Source organism: Miscanthus floridulus, chromosome 13 (assembly GCF_019320115.1).
Source record: "Miscanthus floridulus cultivar M001 chromosome 13, ASM1932011v1, whole genome shotgun sequence".
Classification (NCBI taxonomy): domain Eukaryota; kingdom Viridiplantae; phylum Streptophyta; class Magnoliopsida; order Poales; family Poaceae; genus Miscanthus; species Miscanthus floridulus.
In genome coordinates this window covers 23,702,503-23,718,310 of record NC_089592.1, presented here as the reverse complement: position 1 = coordinate 23,718,310, position 15,808 = coordinate 23,702,503, and positions in this window count along the sequence as shown.

The following is a 15,808-nucleotide window of genomic DNA, read 5'->3' as shown; positions in this document are numbered from 1 at the left end:
CGTTCGTCTTTTATTGTTGCTGGAGGTACATGGAGGCGGATTGATGGGATATTTTGGTGCCAAGAAGATGGAGGAGGTGTTGTCCACACACTTCTTTTGGCCTAGGATGAGGCGTGATGTGGAGCGGTACGTGGCTCGGTGCACCACATGTCAAAAAGCTAAGTCGCGGTTGAACCCACATGGTTTGTATATGCCTCTTCCTGTTCCTTCTACTCCTTGGGCTGATATATCTATGGACTTTGTATTGGGTTTGCCAAGGACTAAGAGGGGGATGGATAGTATTTTTGTGGTGGTTGATCGTTTTTCTAAGATGTCACATTTTATTCCTTATCATAAGAGCGACGATGCTATTCATATTGCTGACCTTTTCTTTCAAGAAATCGTTCGCTTGCATGGTATGCCTTCTACTATTGCTTCAGATCGCGATACAAAATTCTTGAGCCATTTTTGGCGCACGTTGTGGAATAAATTGGGGACCAAGCTGCTGTTTTCTACAACATGTCATCCCCAAACTGATGGGCAAACTGAGGTTGTGAATAGAACATTATCTACTATGTTGAGAGCAATTTTGAAGCGCAATTTGAAGATGTGGGAATAGTGTTTGCCGCATGTGGAGTTTGCATATAACAGGGCGGAACATTCAACCACCAAGGTAAGTCATTTTCAGGTAGTGTATGGTTTTAACCCCCGTGCTCCTATTGATCTTTTGCCTTTACCTACCACTGAGAGAATACATAGTGATGCTAGAGAGCATGTTGATTTTATTCGTAAGTTGCATGAAACAACTAAAGTAAATATTGAAAGAATGAATGAAAAGTATAGAATAGTGGTAGTAAAGGTAGAAAAGAGATTAAACTTAACCGGGTGATTTGGTTTGGTTATATTTGAGAAAAGATAGATTTCCTGAGCTGCGTAAGTCTAAATTAATGCCAAGAGCAGCTGGTCCTTATAAGATTATTGAGAAAATAAATGATAATGCATACAAACTTGAGTTGCCACCCGAGTTCGGGGTTAGTCTCACATTTAACATTGCAGATTTGAAACCTTATTTAAGAGAAGAAGATGAGCTTGAGTCGAGGACGACTCCAATTCAAGAGGGAGAGGATGAGGAGGACATCCGAAGGAGTGATGTCCTCATCACTCATGCAGCGTACTACCCTATGTTTTTCCTAGAATTAAAAAAGAATAAGCTAGTGTACACGTACGGCAAATAGTAATGAAATCCATAGCCCACCGTGAATTTGTCTGGCAGTAGCTTAGACAGGACAGGAAGACAGCACGAGCTCCTCAATGCCATGGGCCGACTTGGTCTTGTACGTACTCTAGCTTGTTCACAAGTTTTTATTTGTTTTATAGGAGTACTCCTGAGTAGCAACAGGCAAGTAGCGCATGTTGGCCGTAGCTTCTGGATGGCCATGTTCTGACATGGTAAGGCATGTCTCTTTTGTGAGGGCAGGTACAACAACAGTCGTATCGTCAAGCGTGTCAGAAGCTTTGCTAATCCGAAGGAGAGAGAAAACATGACACGGGACTACTTGGCGCTGCAGAAGTCGACTAGCTGATCACATATTCCCATGCAAAAAAAGCTGCTGCCTTTTTTTGATTTTTATCGAGCATGAGAGGGAGGACAAGAAAGAGAGTATGGAATAGTTGAACGGTGGAACCATTTCAGTACTAAAAATTATATATTAAATTAGTTGTAGACAAGTTGTTGTATGGTTTGGCTATTAAGACTTGTCTTCCAGCTAAACACTTGTCTCAACTATTGAACCAGCAATGATCATGTTGTGGCAGAGGCAGCATTTCCATCCAAGGGAAATAACGAATAAATCAGATCCATTCTCGGACGCCAGAGGTACTCCATCCAGAGGGGAAATTCAGCCCACTAGCATCAGCATTAGGTAGTTGCAGCTGCGCCAATACTGTGCTATAGTAGTATGTAGCCCACAGTTGGTCAATCTCTATACGGAGACAGAGCCTATAATACACGCCTGAGTCTTCCAGCATGGCACATGAGGGGCAGGCCAGCGCCCGGCAGGCGTGCAGCGGAAGAGTGACCGTGGTCGTCCGTTTTGGCGAGACTAGCTGGCCGGCCGGCGGCGCGCGCAGTGCACAGTTCCTGGCAGTGCAGTGGGATGCTGAAAGCTCTAGTTTAGTTTTGGTGAATTGATGAAACCCTAAGTGCTAACTTAGTTTATCAAAAGTGATTATGAGAAAGGTAGTACTTGTCGAAGTGGTGGAGCAAATGAAGATCATGACATGATGATGGTGATGCCATGGTAATGATCAAGTGCTTGGACTTGAAAAGAAGAATGAGAAAAATAAAAGGCTCAAGGCAAAGGTATAAATGGTAGGAGCCATTTTGTTTCGGCGATCAAGACACTTAGTGAGTGTGATCATATTTAGGTTCGATAGCTGTACTATTAAGAGGGGTGAAACTCGTATCGAAATGCGGTTATCAAAGTATCACTAGATGCTCTAATTCATTGCATATGCATTTAGGATCTAGTGGAGTGCTAACACCCTTGAAAATATTTGTGAAAATATGCTAACACACATGTGCACAAAGTAATACACTTAACGGTAGAGTGCGTACAGTCCAACGGTGCCACCACCGCCCTATATAGAAAAGACGGAGGTCACTATAAGTGACCGGACGCTGGTCTCGGTTGGACCTGCGCGTCCGGTCAGTGGCAGCAGAGGGCTTGTTTGTTTCGGTCTCATGACCGGATGCTAGCGTGAAAACTGACCGAACGTTCAGGACCTGAGTCCGGTCAGTCTAACATATGATGACGTTGAGTGATCGGACGCTGGGTGTGTCAGGTCGAACATGACCGGACGCGTCCGGTCATGATTTCTCGCTTCTGGATGCTTACTGGAAATGACCAAACGCTGAGGTCCAGCGTCCGATCACTTCGCAGCAGCTCGTCCGGTCATTACTTAACCGTTGGGATCGGGCGCTCAATATTTAAAGAGAAGGGACACGTGGGGTGCATTGCACGACCGGACGCTGGGGTCCTGCGTCCGGTTGCCCCATGTTCAGTGCAGTGAGTAGCCCAACGGCTCTATTTCATGGGGGCTTCTATTTAAGCCCCATGGCTGGCTCAAGCTCATACTCTTGGCCATTTGCATTGACATAGCAACCTTATGAGCTTAGCCAAAGCCCTCCCACTCATCTCCATCATTGATTCATCATCTTTGTGAGATTGGGAGAGAATCCAAGTGCATTGCTTGAGTGATTACATCTAGAGGCACTTGGTGTTCGTGTTTTTGCTACGGGATTCGCTTGTTGCTCTTGGTGGTTGCCACCACCTAGATGGCTTGGAGCAGCGGAGGAGGATTGGTACGAGTTGGTGATTGTTCGTGGCCATCTCCGGTGATTGTGAGGGGATTTGTACCTTCCCCGATGGAGCGCCGAAAGGTAACTCTAGTGGATTGCTCGTGTCATTGAGTTACCTCACTTGTGGGTAGGTTCTTGCGGTGTCCAATTGTGTGGACGAGGTTCGTGCAACACCTTTTAGCCGCCGAACCATCAAGTGTTGGTCGACACAATAGGGACATAGCGTGTTGGCAAGCACGTGAATCTCGGGAGAAAATTGGTTGTCTCTTGCCCTTTGGTATTCTCCCGATGATTGATAAAGTATTCATCTTGTGATTGGTCCACTCCTCTACGCGGTGGTATAATCACCTCACTTACTCATTTACATTCCCACAAACTAGCTATATCAAGCTCTTTAGTATAGCCAGAATTGAGAACTTGCTTTGTGGATTAAGTTCATCTAGTAGAGCTCTTTAGTGTAGCAATTGTGAGAGCTCCTAGTGAGTAGTGACCTAGTGGATTGTGTGCCTAGTGATCATAACAACTAGAATTATTGGATAGGTGGCTTGCAACCCTTGTAGAGTTAGAGAAAGTTTGCATTTCGCTATTTGTTATACTAATCAAATTGCTCTAGTTGATTTGTAGATTTTAAATAGGCTATTCACCCCCTCCCTCTAGCCATATTAGGACCTTTCAAGTGGTATCAGAGTCGTGGTCACCATTTGATTAAAGGCTTAACAACCTCGGTGTCAAATTATGGCTCAAGTTGTGTTCAACCATGTGGAGGGCAAACCACCGTTCTTTGATGGCACATGCTATGATTATTGGAAGAGAAAGATGAGGATGTATCTTGGTTCAATCAATGATCAAGTATGGGAGGTGACCGAGAATGACTATGCTATCATTGATCCCGACAATCCCACCAACCAAGATAAGACCAACAAGCAATGCAATACAATGGCTCTCAATACCATATACAATGCCATTGATTCCAAGGTGTTTGAGCAAATCAAGGATTGTGAAAGAGCTAATGAGGTGTGGAGGAGATTGGAGAAAACATATGAGGGCACACCGGCGGTGAAGAGTGCCAAGTTGTACATCCTTAAGGATAAGTTGACAAGCTTCAAGATGAAGGATGATGAGAGCATTCTGGAGATGTGTTGCAAGTAATTGTCAATGACTTGAAGGCTTTGGAAGAGAAGATCAAGGATGATGATGTCTCTCATCGGTTCTTAATGTGCCTACGTCCAAGATTTAAGATGTTGAGATTGCTTATCATAAGAGGAGGATTGAAGGAGATTACTCCTAACCAAGTACTAGGTGATGTCATGACATAAGAGACATACCGTGTGGAAAGGGAGGGGGATGACAAGGATGACAAGAAGGAAGAAGAAGACAAGAAGGAGAGTATATCATTCAAGGCTAGCTCATCATCATCCAAGAACAAGGGAAAGTCCAAGAAAGAATCAAGTGATGATGACGATCTTAGTGATATTGATGATGAAGCTATGGCCCTCTTTGTACGCAAGATGGGAAAATTCATGAAGAAGAAGGGCTATGGTGCAAGAAAGAGAAGAGATCACACCAAAAGCAAAGAATATATAAGAAGATGCTACAATTGTAAGAGCCCCGATCACATTGTAGCGAATTGTTCCTACAATAGTGACAATGATGAGGATGAAAAGAAGAAGCACAAGAAGAACAAGAAAGAAAAGAAGGAGAAGAGAATGACCTTCCAAAAGAAGAAGAAAGGTGAAGGCTATGTGGTCATATGGGATAGTGATGGCTCTTCGGATAGTGATAGCTCTTGTGATGATGACAAGAAATCTATCAAGAAAGCACTAGCAAGCATCGCCATCAACAACAAGCCCTCCATCTTCGACACTCTATCGACATGCCTCATGACAAAGCTTACCATGGTAAAATATGATGTGAGTGATGATGATGAATGTGAAAGTGATGCTTATAGAAGTGATAATGATGATGATGATGATGATGAGGAGGAGTACACCAAGGAGGAGCTCTTAGACATGTGTGAGCAAGTGCACACTTGCATTGAAATGAAGAGAAATGAGTGCAAAGAATTACGCAAGAAAGTCAAATTTCTTGAGCAATCCTTTGATGAGCTCAATGCCACTCATGAGAGGCTAATGGAAGCCTATGAGAAGCTTGGCAAAGCTCACTCTAAGCTTGAAAAGGCTCACTCCTCTCTCATCGAGCAAGTCAAAATAGAGGAAGCCAAGAAGGAGCAAGTGATTATGTCTTGTGATGTGGGACTATCATGTGATCTTATTGATGATTTTTTAAGCCCATTGTAGTTGCTCCCACTAACACTTCTTGTAGAACTACTACTTCTACCTCACCTTTGAGTGATGGTCTCACTTATGATGCCTCACTAATGGCGGAAAATGATACCTTCAAGAAGGAGGTGAATGAGCTCACTCGTGCCTTAGGCAATGCCTATGGTGGAGATGCCCGCTTACTAAAGTGCTTGGGTAGCCTAAGGTTTTCTCTCAACAACAAGGGATTAGGCTATACCCCCAAGAAAGGCAAGGCGGCCTTTGTCACTCCCAAAGTTAGCTTTGTGAAGGGCAATGGCCAGTTTTGCAATAGATGCAAGCAAGTTGGGCATATAGAGCAATATTGCAAAACTAACAAGAACAAGCTACCTAATGTATCCTCAATTAAATTTGATTCTTGTTACATGCTTGTTAAGGATGCCAATGGTGTGAAGGCTAAATTCATTGGTACACCAATTGTGGGCCCAAAGAAGAAGGCCATTTGGGTACCAAAGACTTTGGTAACTAACCTTCAAGGACCTAAGCAAGTTTGGGTACCTAAAAAGAATTGATCTTCTTTTGTAGGTCAATTATAAAGTCAGAGGAAGACATTGGGTGCTTGATAGTGGGTGCACACAACACATGACCGGTGATCCAAGAATGTTTAATTCAATCAATGAAAACAAGAGCAATGGGATTGATAGTATCACATTTGGTAACAATGGCAAAGGCAAGGTCAAAGGTCTTGGTAAGATTGCAATATCCAATAACTTGAGCATTTTCAATGTGCTACTTGTAGAGAGCTTGAACTTCAACCTATTATCGGTAGCTCAATTGTGTGATCTTGATTTCAAATGCATATTTGGTGTGGATGATGTAGAGATCATTAGTGTAGATGGCTCTAACTTGATTTTCAAAGGATTTAGATATGAGAATCTATACTTGGTTGATTTCAATGCTAGAGAAGCTCAGTTGACAACATATTTGATCACTAAGTCTAGGGCTTGGTCATGTTGGAATGAAACAATTAAACAAGTTGATTAAGCATGACTTAGTTAGAGGCTTGAAAGATGTCACATTTGAGACGGATAAGCTATGTAGTGCATGTCAAGCCAGAAAGCAAGTTGGTAACACACATCCTAAGAAGAGCCTGATGAGCACATCCAAGGCATTTGAGTTGATACACATGGACTTGTTTGGACCAACCACATACATTAGCATTGGTGGAAACAAATATGGATTTGTGATTGTGGATGATTTCACTAGATACACATGGGTGTTCTTTCTTGTTGACAAAAGTGATATGTTTGCAACATTCAAATCATTTGTCAAGAGCATTCACAATAAGTTTGATACAACTATCAAGAAAGTTAGAAGTGACAATGGTAGTGAATTCAAGAACACTAGAATTGATGAGTTGTGTGATGAATTTAGAATTAGACATCAATTCTTGGTCAAGTACACTCCACAATCAAATGGCCTAGTTGAAAGAAAGAATAGAACTCTGATTGATATGGCAAGATCAATGTTGAGTGAGTACAATGTGAGTCATTCATTTTGGGCCGAAGCAATCAACACGGCTTGCTATTATAGCAACCGACTCTATTGTCATCCAATGATGGAGAAGACACCTTATGAGCTATTGAATGGAAGAAGGCCCAACATAGCATACTTTCGGGTCTTTGGTTGCAAATGCTACATATTAAAGAAAGGCACTAGATTGAGCAAGTTTGAAAAGAAATGTGATGAAGGTTTCTTGCTTGTTTACTCCACTAATAGCAAGGCTTATAGAGTTTGGAATTTGGCTAGTGGTACTCTTGAGAAGGTTCATAATGTGGAATTTGATGAAACAAATGGTTCCCAAGAGGAAGATGAGAATCTAGATGATGTAAGAGGCACTCAATTAGTCAATGCAATGAAGAACATGGACATTGGTGATATAAGGCCTAGAGAGGTGATTGATGTTGAAGATGACAAGAATCAAGTGCTCTCTAACTCAAATGTGCAAGCTAGTGGTTCTCATGATCAAGTTCAAGCAAGAACTAGTGATGACGAAGTGCAAGATCAACAACAAGTGGCTAGTTCATCATCTCAACCAAGTGATCAATCAAATGCAAGCAATCAAGTGCAAGTGCTTCAACCAACCAATGTTACAAGAGATCATCCATTAGGCACTATCATTGGTGATATTTCAAGAGGTGTGCAAACTAGATTAAGATTGGCTTCATTTTGTGAGTATTTCTCATTTGTGTCATCTATTGAACCTAAGAAAATAGATGAAGCTTTGAAGAATGTTTATTGGGTCAATGCTATGCATGAAGAGCTAAACAACTTCACAAGAAACCAAGTATGGGAGTTAGTTGAGAGGCCTAAGGATCATAATGTGATTAGAACCAAGTGGGTCTTTCGGAACAAGCAAGATCAAGATGGGATAGTAATAAGGAACAAAGCAAGATTAGTGGCTCAAGGTTACACTCAAGTTGAAGGTCTTAACTTTGGAGAGACATATGCCCCGGTTGCAAGATTGGAAGCAATTAGGATCTTGTTAGCCTATGCTTGTGCCCACAACATTAAGTTGTACCAAATGGATGTGAAGAGTGTATTTCTCAATGGGTACATCAATGAGCTTGTGTATGTTGAGCAACCTCCCAGTTTTGAAGATAAAAAGAAACCCAACCATGTTTACAAATTGAGAAAGGCTTTGTATGGATTGAAACAAGCACCAAGAGCATGGTATGAGAGATTGAGGGATTTCCTACTCTCTAAAGGATTCAAAATGGGAAAGGTTGACACCACTCTCTTCACCAAGATGCTTGGAAATGACTTGTTTGTAATGCAAATCTATGTTGATGATATCATATTTGGGTCAACAAATCAAGATTTTTGTGAAGAGTTTGGCAAGATGATGGCAAGTGAGTTTGAGATGTCCATGATTGGAGAGCTTAGTTACTTCCTTGGTCTTCAAATCAAGCAAATGAACAATGGCACATTTGTGAGTCAAGGCAAGTACATCAAGGACATACTCAAGAAGTTTGGAATAGATGATGCTAAAGCTATTAGTACACCAATGGGAACAAGTGGAAGCTTGGATAGTGATGCTAGTGGCAACATGGTGGATCAAAATATGTATCGATCTATGGTTGGAAGCATACTCTATGTGATCGCATCAAGACCGGATGTGATGTTTAGTGTATGTATATGTGCTAGATTCCAAGCCTCACCAAGAGAAAGTCATTTGAAGGCAACAAAGAGAATATTGAGGTATTTGAAGTATACAAAAAATGTTGGATTGTGGTATCCCAAAGGAGCAAGATTTGAGTTGATTGGATATTCAGACTCCGATTATGCGGAATGCAAAGTTGAGAGAAAGAGCACATCGGGCACATGTCAACTATTGAGAAGATCTCTTGTGTCTTGGTCATCAAAGAAGCAAAATAGTATAGCACTTTCAATCGCCGAAGCGGAGTACATTTCGGCCGGTAGTTGTTGTGCTCAATTACTTTGGATGAAGGCTACTTTGAGTGACTTTAGAATCAAATTCAAGCAGGTGCCATTGCCATATGACAATGAAAGTGCCGTAAAGCTCACCAACAACTCAGTTCAACATTCAAGAACAAAGCATATTGATGTCCGCCATCATTTCATAAGAGATCATCAACAAAAAGGGGACATTTGCATTGAAAGTGTGGGCACCGAAGATCAACTTGACGATATCTTCACCAAGCCACTTGATGAAAAGAGGTTTTGTAAGCTAAGGAATGAATTGAACATACTTGACTTCTCAAATATGTGTTGATGCACCCCCCATTATATGACATGCCTCTCCTTCGAGCAAAGCAAGGTAAAGTTGATTGACATGTCATCCATCCATTGCTAAGGACTTGTTTAGTGCATCTAGTCATTCCTATCATGTCCTAGGCTCATTCATGAAAATCAAATGAATTTGATGCTTGTATGGTACCACTATTGCTTGTATGTTTGAAATGATCTAGTGGTAGCATATGACATGTTTGTGACCTAGTTTTTGATCTAGAAAATAAGCTATAAGTGTTTAACTCAACATGGTACAAGATAACCCTTATTTAGAGGTGTGAAGAAATTTATCCTTGGATCAAACCGAGTTAAATATCTTTTGTAAGTGATCTAGATTGAACCAAATTAGGAAAATGATCCTCATTTCGCATGGTTTCACCCCAACCTATCTATAATTTGAGCTCACCTTTTATGCTAATTGTTGACAAAGGGGGAGAAAAATTCACAAAGATAGTAAGATAGGAGGAGCAAACAAATGAAATGACATTGTAAGAGGATCAATCAAAAATGCACACAAGTAGGGGGAGCAAGCTCATAAACTTGTATGTTGTATTTGAATGTGCATTTCATATATTTGCTTGCATGGCACAAGTTTTAAATTTCAATATCCATGCTTGTGTGGTGTATGCTAGTTATAGGCTTGAATGATGAAATGAGAAACTAGCATGCATAGGCTAAAGTAACTAGACTTATGTTCATTCTATGGAAACTAGACACTTGCTTGTAATGTTGATCTCATGGGGTATTCTAGTTTTTATGTATGTCTAGTTAACAATGGTGCTAAGGATGGTATATTGGTGCACTTCGATTGGTATCACGCTTCAAAGGTCCATCTCTTATACCTTAGCATCATTTGATAGACATTGTCTCCTATATTTCCTATCTAAGCATATGTGCAAGCTTCAATCCAAACTCTTAGCACATATGTAGGGGGAGCAATCGCTACCATATGGGATTCATGAAACTTGTCCATATTCTTTTACACATGATAAATATGTTTGGACAAGCAACATGGATTCAATTGAATTTCAATTCATATCTTTATGAAAGGGTTGTCATCAATTACCAAAAAGGGGGAGATTGAAAGCTCTAGTTTGGTTTTGGTGAATTGATGAAACCCTAAGTGTTAACCTAGTTTATCAAAAGTGATTATGAGATAGGTAGCACTAGTCCAAGTGGTGGAGCAAATGAAGATCATGACATGATGATGGCGATGCCATGGTAATGATCAAGTGCTTGGACTTGAAAAGAAGAATGAGAAAAACAAAAGGCTCAAGGCAAAGGTATAAATGGTAGGAGCCATTTTATTTCGGGGATCAAGACACTTAGTGAGTATGATCACATTTAGGTTCGATAGTCGTACTATTAAGAGGGGTGAAACTCATATTGAAATGCGGTTATCAAAGTGCCACTAGATTCTCTAATTCATTGCATATGCATTTAGGATCTAGTGGAATGCTAACACCCTTGAAAATGTTTGTGAAAATATGCTAACACACATGTGCACAAGGTGATACACTTGGCGGTTGGCACATTTGAGCAAGGGTTAGAAACTTCACCGGCGGAGTGTCCGCCCGTAGAGTGCGGACAGTCCGACGGTGCCACCGCCGCCCTATATAGAAAAGACAGAAGTCACTGTAAGTGACCGGACGCTAGTCTCGGTTGGACCGGCGTGTTCGGTCAGTGGCAGCAGAGGGCTTGCTGTTTCGGTCTCATGACCGGACGCTGGCGTGAAAACTGACCGGACACTCAGGGCCTGAGTTCGGTCAGTCTGACGTATGAGGACATTGAGTGACCGAACGCTGGGTGTGTTCGGTCGAGCATGACCGGACGCGTCTGGTCGTGATTTCTTGCTTCTGGATGCTTACTGAAAATGACCAGACGCTGAGGTCCAGTGTCCGATCACTTCGCAGCAGCGCATCCGGTCATTACTTAACCATTGGGATCGGGCGCTTAGTATTTAAAGAGAAGGGACACGTGGCGTGCATCGCACGACTGGACGCTGGGGTCCTGCGTCCGGTCGATATGACCAGAGCGTTCGGTCGCCCCGTGTTCAGTGCAGTGAGTAGCCCAACGACTCTATTTCATGGGGGCTTCTATTTAAGCCCCATGACCGGCTCAAGCTCATACTCTTGGCCATTTGCATTGACATAGCAACCTTGTGAGCTTAGCCAAAGCCCTCCCACTCATCTCCATCATTGATTCATCATTTTTGTGAGATTGGGAGAGAATCCAAGTGCATTGCTTGAGTGATTGCATCTAGAGGCACTTGGTGTTCGTGTTTTTGCTACGGGATTCGCTTGTTGCTCTTGGTGGTTGCCACCACCTAGACGGCTTGGAGCAGCGGAGGAGGATTGGCACGAGTTGGTGATTATTCGTGGCCATCTCCGGTGATTGTGAGGGGATTTGTACCTTCCTCGGCGGAGCACCGAAAGGTAACTATAGTGGATTGCTCTTGTCATTGAGTTACCTCACTTGTGGGTAGGTTCTTGCGGTGTCCAATTGTGTGGACGAGGTTCGTGCAACACCTCTTAGCCGCCGAACCACCAAGTGTTGGTCGACACAACGGGGACGTAGCGTGTTGGCAAGCATGTGAACCTTGGGAGAAAATTGGTTGTCTCTTGCCCTTTGGTATTCTCCCGGTGATTGATAAAGTATTCATCTTGTGATTGGTCCACTCCTCTACGCGGCGGTATAATCACCTCACTTACTCATTTATATTCCCGCAAACTAGCTATATCAAGCTCTTTAGTGTAGCTAGAATTGAGAGCTTGCTTTGTGGATTAAGTTCATCTAATGGAGCTCTTTAGTGTAGCAATTATGAGAGCTCTTAGTGAGTATTGACCTAGTGGATTGTGTGCCTAGTGATCATAACAACTAGAATTATTGAATAGGTGGCTTGCAATCCTTGTAGAGTTAGAGCAAGTTTGCATTTCACTATTTGTTATACTAATCAAATTGCTCTAGTTGATTTATAGATTTTAAATAGGCTATTCACCCCTCTCTAGCCATATTAGGACCTTTCAGATGCGCGCGAGCAGAAGTCACGGTGAGATTCCCGCGTCCCGTGTCGGCGCGGCATGTTGGGGGTGGTGGTCCCGGGAAGGTGTGCGTGCGATTCCTGAGGGATGAGAGAGGTCGTCCGTGTGTCGCGTTGCGCCCACCGGTGCCAAAAAGATTCTCGTGGATCTCCTGGTCAGTCTTGCTGTGCCTGGAGCCCTGGACGGGACCTGTTACACCACGGTCATAGCATTGTCCCATCAGGGCCTCTCGTCTACGGCGCCGAGCTCGGCGCCAGCGTCTACGGCGCTGAGCTGCCTACCAAATCAGCGCCACGTTAGCATCGAGCCCAAGATCTCGGCGTCAGGGACGCTGGTGTCGAGACGTGTTAGCTCAGCGCCAGCATCGATGGCGCCGAGCTAAGTGTCTAGATTGTGAAATCTTTCCGCCAGTGATGTATTTGTGAAAAACTTTCAAAACAAAAGGTTAAAAAGTAAAAAATTCGAACGACACTACAATTCCATAATCCCCAGCAACAACAACAATAGCTCACGAGTCATCATGCATACGCATAGAATGCCTTATCTCGAGTAGACTTTTAGCGATCGAGGAGGGTGACAGCGACGCCCGCCAAGCGGCCAAGGCCAATGCATGCATGTTCGATTTAGACCACTTTGGCACAGCTTTTCCGGCTCCAGATCCTGAACTGTAGCAACACAGTAGAGCCGGAGTGAGTGGCGCTGAACGGCCTTTTCGCTTGGCTTATAAGTCATACTTTTTCAGTCAACGAACAATATTTTTCTCTCACAATAAATCAGTCAACGATACTTTTAGGGCATTGGATGATTGCTTGGCCCAACTCCTTTCCCTCCATTCCCTGGCCTCTGCCCAACAAGCCAAACACCAGTAGCCCATGAGCCCGTTACGTGCTAACAAAGCCCACGACCGATTTGCACAATTCGCTTTTGCAGTTCCGAATTAAACGAACAACCAAGTGAAGCCAAATCATTCCAAAATTCATATCTCATCCATTCAAATTTTGAATGACTCTATTCTTCTTCTGAAAATTTAATAAATTTTAAATAATATTTTATCAATATTTAAATTTTTTCAACCATATTTATTGAATGACTTCGCATTTGAATTGCATGTGATGTAAAAAATGACATTTAAATTACAAACAAATATATACCATAAATTAATAATACACTTAAATTGCATGAAAATTTTAGAAAGTAAAAAATTGAAAAGATTGTATATCTTACACCTATTTTTCATAGGCAACTTATATTTTTGAAAACTAATAAAAATATTCTTTCTCAAAAAAATATTTTAAAAATGACCATAAAATTACAAAAAATATATGCCATATATGAAATAAATAATACACTTAAATCTAACGAAAATTTTAGAAGGAAAATTTGAAAAGATTGTATATCTTAATTACACATAGTTTTCTTAGTCAACTTATATTTTTCAAAATTCTAATAATAAACAAAATTTCTCCAAAAAATATCAAATCTGACTAGCTTCCCTAAAAAGTTTTCATCTAGTAAATAGAATCCATGTAACGATCATTTTATTTGGTCTTCATTCTAGAGAACAAGTTTTTTCCTAGTCAACTCTCTCATCTCTAGCTGGATTCAATGTGGTTAATACTTAAATTTATTATTTTTGCATGAAGTTTTGTACGTTGTTGATTTCATATTGTTTTTATGTAAGTAAGAAGGAAAATATAGAAGAAACATGGTAATATCTTTAAATATCAAAGTTAAACTTAAAATACCTGAAAACTCTAGTTTGGTTTTGGTGAATTGATGAAACCCTAAGTGCTAACCTAGTTTATAAAGTGATTATGAGATATGTAGCACTACTCCAAGTGGTGAAACAAATAAAGATCATGACATGATGATGGTGTTGCCATGGTGATGATCAAGTGCTTCGACTTGAAAAAGGATAAAGAAAAACAAAAGGCTCATAGCAAAGGTATAAGTGGTAGGAGCCTTTTTGTTTTGGTGACCAAGACACTTAGCGAGTGTGATCACATTTAGGTTCGATAGCCGTACTATTAAGAGGGGGGAAACTCGTATCGAAATGCGGTTATCAAAGTGCCACTAGATGCTCTAACTCATTGCATTTGCATTTAGGATCTAGTGGAGTGCTAACACCCTTGAAAATATTTATGAAAATATGCTAACACATGTGCACAAGGTGATACACTTGGTGGTTGGCACATTTGAGCAAGGGTGAAGAAGATAGAGTTGAAAAGGAGTTAGTCGTGATGGTCACAGAGTGACCGGACGCATCCGGTATGACGACCGGACGTGTCCGGTATGTGGCTCGGTACTGAATTGCAGAAAGCGACCGAACGTGTCCAGTCGCCAGTGTGAATCAGCGAAGTCGATGTTCAGTTTAACAGTTGATGGGACGCTAGGAGCGTCCGGTCCAGAGTGATCGGACGCGTTCGGTCGGCCTAGAGCGGCTCTAGGAGCTCTTTGGACTCGACCGGACGCTGCGTCTCCTGCGTTCGGTCCGGAGTGACCGGACACGTCCGGTCGGACCTAGGTACTCTCTAGACTCGACCGGACGTTGCGGCTCAGCGTCCGATCATTTCTAAACAGCGCGTCCGGTCACAGGTGAATGTGTGGCAACAACGGCTACTTTAGTTTAAATTGAACACGTGGCGGTCAGGCAGTGACCGGACACGTCCGGTCGCCATACCGGACGCGTCCGATATACACGACCGGTGCGTTCGATGCAACACGACCTGCGAGTCCGATCGATACGCAGTCAGCCCAATAATTGAACCAACGGCTCTATTGATTGAGGGTGTCTATAAATATCGTTTGGCCGGCTCTAGCTCACTCTCTTATCCATTTGCATTGACATAGCAACCTTATGAGCTTAGCCAAAGCCCTCCCACTCTTCTCCATCATTGATTCAACATCTTTGTGAGATTGGAAGAGAATCCAAGTGCATTGCTTGAGTGTTTGCATCTAGAGGCACTTGGTATTCGTGTTTCGCTGTGGGATTCACTTGTTTCTCTTGGTGGTTGCCGCCACCTAGACGGCTTGGAGCAGCGAGGATCGTCGAGCAGAGGTTGGTGATTGTCTTCAGCTCCAATCACGATGATTGTGAGGGGTCTTGTGCCATCCCCGGTGGAGCGCCGAAAGGTAACTCTAGTGGATTACTCGTGTCATTGAGTTACCTCACTTGTGGGTAGGTTCTTGCAGTGTCCAATTGTGTGGACGAGGTTCGTGCAACACCTCTTAGCCGCCGAACCACCAAGTGTTGGTCGACACAACGGGGACTAGTGTGCCAGCAAGCACGTGAACCTCGGGAGAAAAATTAGTTGTCTCTTGCCCTTTGGTATTCTCCTGGTGATTGATTTAGTATT